The sequence below is a fragment of the Pezoporus wallicus genome, unplaced genomic scaffold, assembly GCF_028554395.1.
Source record: "Pezoporus wallicus isolate ANWC-B61680 ecotype Strahan unplaced genomic scaffold, APGP_CSIRO_Pwel_v1 contig_13882, whole genome shotgun sequence".
NCBI lineage: Eukaryota > Metazoa > Chordata > Aves > Psittaciformes > Psittacidae > Pezoporus > Pezoporus wallicus.
Window position 1 is genome coordinate 122,421 of NW_026642874.1, and position 10,352 is coordinate 132,772.

Genomic DNA, 10,352 nt, shown 5'->3' on the forward strand with positions numbered 1-10,352 from the left:
CACTAGTGTCCACTGCACCCCCAAATAGCTGCAGGACTGGGGTTTTCATCACCAAAACGAAGCTTGGACCCTGACTCGCTGGGCTGGCCCGGGGAACCACAGATGCAGTGTCCCTGTGCTCATTATGGACATAAAAAGCCCTGGAAAAGCCTCAGGGACTGAGGAGCCAAGGGTTTATTCACTCATTTCTTTTTTTAAACTCCTTTTCCGAGGCCAGTTTGGTTTCTTGGGTGTTTTTTCTTCTTTCTTCTTGAGCCTCCTTGGGGTTTCAGTTAAATGTTTCTCTCTGCGGTGACGGAGAGCGGGCACTGATTTAGTTACTTGCAGTTAAATAAAACCCCGAGTTTAAAGCCCCTCGTTTCTCTCCTCCACCCTGCATTCCAAACCCATAACATGCACGTTTAGAAAGAAGGAAAAAAGGACATTTTAGAGTTTTTAGAGGCGTGGCAAGAGTTGGGTCTCTCGGAGTGAGAACACGGCTGGGTTTGGGGTGCAGCGATGCTGCTATCGCCCTGGAGAGAGCAGAGGGTCGTTTTCTGGGGCAAGATTCAGGGGTTTATGGTGTGGGTGGTGCTGAGGAAAGGGGGTTTGGTGGCTGTGGTTGGTTTGGGGTTTTTCTCGCTGACAGCCCGCGCTGTCTGGGCTTCACCTCAACTGGGTCGGCAGAGGGCAGCCGGAGCACAAATTCCTCTATCAGGCAGAAAAACTCCAGCTAACCGTTCTGTGCTGCAGCCGACAGCGCTGCGATCCTGGGAAAGACCACCAATTCCCGTTTCTGCACGTTACCCGAGACAGGATCGCTCTGCCATCAGGCGGGTTTTCATCTTCTCTCAGTCCAAGCTCCGAACCAGCAGAAATTAAACTATTTATAAGCATGCCCAGCATCTGTGCGACCGATGTCACCAGGGTTTTGTTTGTGAAGGTGTTGCAAACCAGCTGGAAAAAGAGTTTTCCTTTTAACTGAAAGTGCTTAAAAAGGTTGGAACTGAATCTTTAAGGTCCCTTCCAACCCAAACCATTCTATGGAATCAAGAGGAGAAAACAAAGAACATCTGAGGTGATGGTTAACACGTTCCCGGATTGAAAAAAAAGGGCTAAAACCAAGCAAAGCAGCAGCCATACGTTTCTAGGTCACATAGGATGTCTCTGCAGCATGCTCTGTATTTACAAATGAAAGGGTTAATGTATCATTAATGTAAGCACCGGTTGATTAACCACATTAACCCACAACTATTTCCTGCTGACTGTTCCCCATCTCCAAAGCCAATTACGCAGTGTTTGCTAATGTGAGTCTACAGCCCATCAATCAGGTCATAACTCGCTATAAAGTTATTATTATAAATAGGATGTTAATACACAGCTGCGGTCTGTCCCGGTCACGTAAGTAGGTGGCTTTGACTCTGGCGTGTCCCATGCTCCAAGGCAGCTCTCACTTTCCAAAGCCTCTTGCCCTGTGGGGAAAACCAGGCACCAAATGATGCTAGAACAGTAAAAAGAAATGGGCAGACTCAGCGGGGGGTAAAGAGTGTGGGGAAGAGGAGCCCCAGAGAGCAAAGGGCTCCTCCTTTCTTTGCAATGTGGGTGATTTTCCAATAAATGTTGGGGGAGGATGGAAACGCTGATGCTGAGAGGTGTTTTGGATGAGTTATTACATTGCACGCTGGCTTAACCCCTCTGCGCAGCACCCTTGGGTGCCCAGCAAGCTATGCTACCCCTCTGCAAGGCTAATGGTGGGAAGGGTTGGGTGTTTCTCCTGCAGAGCAAGCCAGGACAGGCTGTTAGGACCATGACTGTGGCAGTTTCTGGTCAGAGGTAGGCAGGGAATGTTTTTTTATTGACATGAAGCATTACAGAAGTTGCTGGAGGGCAGAAGGGCAACTTCTGCAAGGCTTCACACTGGAGAGTTTGGCAGTGTGGCAAAGGGACAGAGAACTGGTGAGATTTGGCATATTCTCCAGGAAAAGAGGATGAGGAGGGACAGGAATGGATGGACATGGAGGCAAGAGGAAAATAGACTGACTTAAGCCATTTTCTCCTCGGGTAAGGGGAGAAGCACTGCGAGTCGAGGCACAGGGAGCGTCACTATGCCTGAAAAGCACAGCCCCGTGTTTCCTCCTGGGAGCACCTCGAGGAATTTCCAATGCTGGCCGAGCCACATGGAGGAGATTTTGCAGGGTGAGGCTGCGGGAGACGGGTCCCATCCTGCTGCTGAGCAAGCCCAGGTCTGCTGCGACAGCTCCGCCTGTCCTCGGGCTCTGTGCCCTGTTGCAAGCGCTTTTACAAGCGCCCAGGTTTGCTTGGCAAAGACTAAACCAAACACAAATCATGCATAGAGCAAGACAAAGCTCTTGCTCTGCCTTAGGAGCACCCCAAAGCCTTGCAGAGCCCCCCAGGGACCATCATAGGCATAAAACCCGCCCAAAGTCTTGTCCTGCTCCAGTGGCAGTGCAAAAGGGCAAAGAGGATCCTACACCCCTGGAGTCGCACGGGCCGGCCCTGCCCTTCCCTCGGCTGCTGCAATAAGCCTGCCTTGTCTTGCAATCCCTCTTGGCAGGCCCAGGGGAGCGGGGCGGGACGTGGCTGCCCTCCAACGAGAAGCAAATGCAAATATTTCTTCACTCCAGGCTGGGTGCGGTCCGGGGATAAGATTTCCCTGGGCTTTCCCAGCAAAGGCATCTAACGCCGTACCCTGCTGTGAGCTGGGAAGCGCAGGAGCAACCGGCTTGGAAAAGACCTTTAGGATCATCCAGTCCAACTGTTCCCATCACTGCCAAGGCCACCACTAACCCATGGCACTGAGGTCTCGTCTCCACGGTGTGTGAACACTTGCAGGGACGGTGACTGCAGCCCTGCCCTGGGCAGCCTGTTCCAAAGCCCGAGCACTCTCTCTCTCTGGGGCAGGAATTGTTCCTCAGCTCCATCTAAACCTGCCCTGGTGCAGCTTGAGGCCGGTTCCTCTTGTCCCATCCCTTGTTCCTTGGGAGCAGAGCCCAGCCCCTCCTGGCTCCATCCTCCTGTCAGGCACTTGTAGGGAGCAATCAGGTACCCCCTGAGCCTTCTCTTCTCCAGACTGAACCCAATTCGTAGCCCATAAAACTCCAAAGGTTGTCACTCTCACAAACAACTGATCTTTGAACAGCTTTTAAAGTAAAGAATGAGCTGTCAGGCTCACCTGTAGTGGTTTTAAATCAGTGGTGGAAGCTGTGCTTTGTTACAAATGAGGCCTTTTCACAGGTTTTGTTTGTAAGCCAAAGGTTTTGGTGTAGTGCAGGGAAAGCAAAGCCTGTAAAGGGAAACAGGCTCGCAAGTGCCTTTTCCCTCAGCATCCCCCATGGTCGGCCGTGAGAAATGCAAGCGCAGAGCCGGAGAGATGAGCCAGATTCCTCTCGTGCCTTCACTCTGCCATCACCGCCTCCAAGGGGCCGGGAAGGAGCTGGAGGGGAATGCTGCAGGAGGGGAAACCAAGGCTGAAGCAGCTGCCAGGGCTCTGCTGGGAGGAGGGATGGATGGAGGCAGGGAGGGAGGCATGGAGGGACTGATGGATGGGTGGTGGATGGATGAAGGGAGGGAGACAAGGATGGAGGGATGGATGGATAGATGGAGGAAGGGACAGATGAAGGGATGGAAGGAGGGAGGGAATGGAGGGAGAGATGGATGAATGGGGGATGAAGGGAAGGAGGGAATGGAGGGAGAGATGGATGAATGGGGGATGAAGGGAAGGAGGGAGGGATGAATGGAGCATGAAGGTAGGGAGGGATGGAGGGAAGGAGAGATGGATGGTGGGTGGATGGATGGATGGACAGATGGAGGGAGGGAGAGAGAGATGGCTGGAAGGATGGATGAATGGGGGATGAAGGGAGAGAGGGATAGATGAAGGGAGGGAGGGAGGGAAGGAGGGAGGGATAGATGGAGGGAGGGCTGGATGGATGGGGAATTAATGCTGCTGATGGGTTTGTTTTTCAAACAGAGATGAAGGAAAAATGTTTTTTTTTCTTCTGATCTGACCAGAGGAAACCATCTCCCATCATCCTGCTGCAGTGCTGTCCTTCCCCACTGTGTTTGGAGCCATTTTCTGTGCTGTCGCATCGTGACACGACATAAACCCCTACCACTCCTTCAACGAGAAGTGGTCTGATCCTGCTGACTAAGGAGAGGGGGAAAAACCAACAGGGATTCCTCTGGGAGCAGCCCAAGTCTTGGATTTCTTCAGCTTCATTACGCAGCATGGATATCTATATATATTAAAAACCTCAATATTCCCCTTTCCCCCCATTTTCCTGCACACCTGACCCACCAGCAGCACGGGCTGTATTTAAAGCCCTCTGGGCGTTGTTCAGTAACACCAAGTCAAACCAATGCAGCCGTTTACGCACGCGCGTTACCAGGCTCTGGTTATTTCAAACCAAACCAACCCAACCCCAACCCTCTTTCTGAAAACAAATGCACGGATTTGACCTTTTAGATCCCATCTTTCCCTCATATCTGAGGCGACCACAGCATCCCGCAAGCCCTGTTTCCCCAAAATGAACCTTTTTTTTTGCCCAGACCGGTTTATATCTCTTTGCTTTGCTGCAGCGTTCATTAGAGCCTGTAGATGAGGCGTTTTATTTAACCAAAGAGATATTTCTCTGTTTATCCCCTTTGTCAAGGTCGTTTATTGAGCTGGGAGATTTATCGCTGGGACAAAATGCTGGAGGGGAGGAGGAGGGGTGAATGGCTCCTAAAAAAGAATTTATCCCTTCACTCCCCGTGCGGCCACACTTCCCCTCACAGCCGCGCGAATACTTTGATATCCTTTACCGGATTGCTTCGTCCGAGGCTGAAGCTTCCTTTGGCGACCGGCGCTTTAAGGGCACGGCGTTTTGTGAGGAAAAGAGAAATAAAACACTAAAAAGAAGCGTTCTTGAGGGCGAACACGGGCAGGAGGAGGAGGGCGAGGGTCGGGGCTCCCCCCCGGCTCCACAGCGCCGCCTCACCCGCGCCTCAGCGGGAACCGCTTCACAAAATGGCCGCCCGGCGGGGCCGCTGCGAGCGGCGCTGAGGCGACAAAATGGCGCCGGGCGGGCAGCGGGGGGAAGGACGGGACGAGGCGCGGCTGAGCGGGGCCGGGGCGGCGAGCGGGAGCCGCGGCCGTGCCAAGAGCTCGGCGGAGGGGCTCCTCCTCGTGTGCGCATCCCCTCCGGGCGGGCGGTGGAAGCGCTGCGGGGGAAACCCGACCTCCCCCCCCCCCTTTTCCTCACCGCCTTGACAAAAGGAAGCTGAAATCCGCCAGAAATGCTGCTCCAGCCACCCCCCCGCGCAGATGGCCGGCACCGACCCTTAAAATCTCTCTTATTTTACCTCATAGCCTGAAGGTTTTTGGCCCCGAACTGCCCGTTCCCTGCGCTCCCCCCATCCCCACCACACGCGCGCCGGGGCGGGCAGGTCCATGCCTCCATTCCCTTCCACCGCTTTTCTCCTTCGAGCCGCCACCTCCCGCTCTCCTCTCGGCGTGGAAAATACCCAAACGTGCTTTAAAAAGAGCAAGAATCAACCCCAGAACACCCGAGGATGGACGTGCCTGCCGAGCCGGAGGCGTGTGGGGAACAAGAAGCCATCGCCGCTCGTCTTGCTCCCGACGACAACCTGCCCGCCATAACGTTAATTAAAAGCATATCCTTCGTGTGGTCAGACGTGGTAATACTCTAAATATAAATGTTATCTATATCTATCTATGTATCTATATATATACACCCCGTAACATCCAAACGCTCGTTGTTGGAAGCTGCAGCCAAGGTACCACGTATGCTTTTAATACTGCTTTTAATGTTGCCTTCCCTTTTTCCTACCCCAGTGTTGTTACAGGGTGCATTTTAACATTGTCCCTTCTTTGTTCCAAACCACAGCCCTAAACCACTGCTGGTTTTTAACCTGGAATGAACAGATTTAGGCCCATGCTTATGCTATTTCTACACACACGGAAGTATTTCTAACATATTTCTATATACATCGGAATCCCCTTTTTTTCTATGGACTGATTACAGAATATCAACCCCCACACCTAAACCACTGTGATTTTATTCTATATAACCACTTATTTTGGCCCGTATATACGTTTGATTTTATATATATATATATATTACCTTTGTTTTCCTCCATTGGCTTTCTACTACAATACATCCTAAAAGCAGGAGAAAAAGGAAAAAAAGCCATCAAAAAAAAGAAAGAAAAAGAAGAAAAACCAAGAAGGAACTCAGCTCTTTTCTACAGTCCGTGGTGGAAGTGTGCCTGAATGTTTTACTTGTTCCACAGAGATGGAGATTTTGGGAGGATTTTTTTTGCCTTTTTAATTAAAATAATTTAAAAACAGCAAAAAAAAAAGTTAAAAAAAAAAAAAAAAAAAAAAACAACAACAAACAACTGCACAGAAACCCCGAACCTGAAGCTGCAAATCAGAGAGTCCGGATCAGACAACTCATTGCGACAGAACGAGAGGACAAACGAGCCCAAGCGCAATGGCAGATCCGGGAGGAGGGATCAGCTCCTTTATCCCATCCTCTACCGCTCCACACACCACCATATTCCCTCTTTTTTTGTGTGTGCTCTGTGTTGGGGTGTTTGGTTTAAAAGCCGAGCCGGCTGCAGAGCCGCTCCTGGGCTACATTTATATCTATCTATATATATCTATGTATATATATCTCTCTCTTTACCCCCCTGCACACAACCCCATCCTTGTGCAATCCTCTCCCGTTTATTACGCGCTCCGCCGCTCGCTCTCTTCCCCCCCTCTCTGCGGGTATAAAGGTTTCTCTCCTCTTTCCAGCTCGGCTCCTTATTCCAGAAGCTTCTACGGGGGAGGGGAGCACCCACTGCGGAGCCTTTGCCGCAGCGCCCGGCAGGCGTGGTCCCTGCCGGAGGAGGAGGAGGATGAAGATGATGATGAGAAGGATGCACCACTTCTCCCTGGCACCTCTTACCCCTCGCTAGATTTCCCCATCCATGACAAGGGTGCAGGGAGGTGTTTGCGAGGGTTTGTTTCTTTTCTTTTTTTTTTTCTTTTTCTTTCACATAAATTTGGTTTCTAGTTTGTTTTTTCCCTTCCCCCTTTGCTAAATGAATTAAAAGCAGGGCTGTCTCCTGATGGAGATGGATGGGGCTGGCTCACCGCAATGGGGTTGCTGCTCGCTTCATCGGGCGCAGCGAGGGCATCGATCCAGAAGTGACCTTTCCCAGGCGGTGGGAGGGCGGCAGACACCCCCCTGCCCCGCCATGCTCCTGCTTGGAATTCATTTCAGATAGCAGGGTCGTTATTTTTCGGTTTCTCCTCCTTTCCCCTTAAAGAACAGCTGTTTCACTGATGATTGTTTTTTTTCCTTGAAGCTTCCTCATGATCGTGGGGGGATTTTTTTTGTGTGTTTTCAATTGCGTTTTTAAATTGCCCAGCTGGAGACAAGTCTTGATTAGAGTTGGAACAACAGCTCCATTTTATTAATAATGGGGAGGATTTACAATCCTACAGCACCTTCCTTGGAAGGCTTTCAAAACCATTTGCAAACACTCCCGAATTGTAAGATTCCACAGCCCTTGGCTGTGAGGTGGGTAAGTATTTAACGGTACCACCACCAGGAATCACTCTGGTGGCAAATCTCTGCTTCTGAGTGCTTAAAAAGAGGACAGATTCGGTGGGGTTTAGGGCTGCAGAGCCGAAGGGGGGTGGTGGGGGTGAGTGGGGCTGGCTAAAAGCTGTAACCCAGATCTGTTCAGTGTTCTCTCTAGATGCGGATTGTTTTGCTGGGAACTGGGCTGGGATTTCTCCGCCTGCTCCGTGCAGGCAGCTCTGCAGCTTGCCAGGGCGAAGCTGTGGACCTGCCTGCTCGTCAGTAAACATCTGCTTACAGATTGTTCCCTCCCCTCCCCCGTTTTATATTGTTTTAGTTCATTACCTTTTTGCAGTCCCCAGGTGACCTCCTTCGGTGCTGGCTCTGCTGTGGTTTGACCACAGCTCTGCATTAAAGCTGGCCGCTAGTGCTAATGCGCCCTGAGAGCCAGAGCAACCTTGCATGGGGGACTGGCCCCCACCGAGCTAATGCAGATGCTCTGTTTCCATGACAGAACCCTGCACACCACTTTTTCTCCTGCACATCCCTTCTCTGACCCAGGTAGAGCAGGGGGACGTGGCAACATTATGGGTGGAAGCTTGTCTTATGCCTTATTTTTTCCCCTTTTTTCTTCCTTTCCAGGGGAACACGGGACTGTTTGTGTAACCCCTCTCCACACCTTTGTAAGTATTACAACCACGCAGTGATCTCAGAGCCTCCTGGGCAGTGGGAGCTGGCCTTGCGGAGGAGCGAAAAGCATGGTGCTCTGGTTGTGTAAGTGTGTGTTGTACACGGGCCACAGAAACCCACAATGTTTCTGTGGTTACTTCTGTCTGGATAGCACGAGTAGGTCCCAGGGCTTCCCCTTCCCACTGCTTACTAATTCACAAAAGCAAAGGCTTTGTGGAAAAAAAGCTCTGCCCTGTGGCCTTCACCAAAAATAAATAAATAAAGTGCTGTGGATTAGTCATCCTCATTGTTAGAGGAAGCTGTGTTTGTCAGTCCTGTGCGTAACGGGGGGGGGGCATGAACCAGCAGCTTCATTCGTGGCGGCTGGTAATGTGCTCTGGTTGCTGCTCTGTGGAGTGGTGCCACTGAGGCTCCATCGAGCTGCTCCTGGCAGGTGGAAAAGGGACAGTCCAGCTTTCCATACCCTTCCCTCCTCCATTTTCCTTCCTCAGAGCTGGTATCTCTGCCTTGTCAGGTGTGGAAACATGGAGATTAACAGCAGTGAGGACTGATGAGCTGTATTCTGGGGTCACTTCCAGTGCCAGAGAAGAAACCCTGGTGATTTATGTATACTGTTTTTTCCTGCCTGTGGTAGCTTTTACTCTAAGCTCCACTTGTATCACGGAGAAGACCCTTTTGGATGCTCAAAGCTGTTTTTAAACCTCAGTGTCCTTTCCCCTTCCCCATGGTCACATAGAAGAGCTGGGCGTGCAATTCAGTCGGTACAGCGAAGACAGCTCCCTCCCCCTTTCCCCTTTTAAAAACCCCCTTCCCGAGCTGTGTGCTCCTGAACTGCTGCATAGGCAGAAAACATACAATGCACTTGTCAGCATTGTGCTGCTGTGTGGCACGTTAAAAAAAAATACACACAAAAGGGGTGGGGAGAACAGTTGCCTCCAGGGAGTAAAACTGTGGGGCCCCTTTCCCTACAACGAACAGACCTACATGCGCTAGCATATTACTCCCAATTTTGCTAGAGCAAATGGCAGAAGGAACATTGCAATGGCCTAAATTGTGTTGGTGGAGATCAGTGTCCCCTTGAATTACATTTTTTCCTCCCCCAGGAACTTATGCCTATAAGTTGCTGCTGGTTTATTACTTGATTCCTCAAAGCCACGCTGGCTCACAAGAAGATTTATCAGGTTAGATAGAAGCTCTTCCCTGTGAGGGTGCTGAGGTGCTGGCACAGTGTGCCCAGAGAAGCTGTGGCTGCCCCATCCCTGGCAGTGCTCAAGGCCAGGTTGGACACACGGGCTTGGAGCAAGCTGCTCTAGTGGAAGGAGTCCCTGCCCGTGGCAGGGGTTGGAACTGGAGGAGCTTTAAGGTCCCTTCCGACCCAAACCATCCCGTGATGTTATGAAGAATGCCGATGATTCCCTACTGGGTGCAGTTCTTTTTGTGGTGTCGTAAAAAGCACCCAGTGCTGGTCTTCCCGAGGTCACAAGTGACTTCATGGCACAGAGTCATTAGTGCACAGGGCGTGTTGGGTATCGGCACCTTCTTGTTAGCCTCCTGTAATGAGAATATTGGCATCGGTGTCGCGTGGCTGCCTCTGGCTGACCACAGAGAGGCCCTGCTCGGCTAAGCTGGAGCAGCACCATGTGGGAAACGCAGGATTCCCTGCCAGTGTCCCCCTGCTTGCTGCAGGTTTGTAGCACAGCTCTGACTTCATGCTTTTTTTTGGCACAAAAAATGAGTGGAGAGCAATTATGAGGTGTCCAGGCCAGCTTTCATACGGTGCTCCTGGGAAAGCTGGTGTGTGGTGTCCTATGAAGACTGCCAATAGCTCCTGTGCCTGAAGCCTCGGCTGTGCTTGAAGTAAACCACCATGGACAGGGATATGACTTGTATTCTCTCATCAGGGATGTGTTGGTTTGGAGATCCGCCTTGTGCTCCTCAGAGGCCTCTGCTGGCATGGAGGGACCCTGGACTGAGATGCTGACTGCTTGGGATGTTCCCACATTTTCCAGGTTGGCACATCATGTGGGACTTGGGATTACTTTTCTTTGGCAGTTTAGGACAAACGAGGGAGAATTGCCTTGTGAG

General features: G+C 51.3%; 1 long non-coding RNA gene across 1 annotated transcript; it reads left to right on the forward strand.

Annotated features, from left to right (window-relative positions):
- Nucleotides 1–7,777: 7,777 nt before the first annotated feature.
- LOC130611836 (uncharacterized) lies at nucleotides 7,778–8,565 on the forward strand. The gene is made up of 2 exons (XR_008975330.1): nucleotides 7,778–7,859; nucleotides 7,933–8,565. It is a non-coding gene; the product is annotated as an uncharacterized LOC130611836 (long non-coding RNA).
- Nucleotides 8,566–10,352: the final 1,787 nt, after the last annotated feature.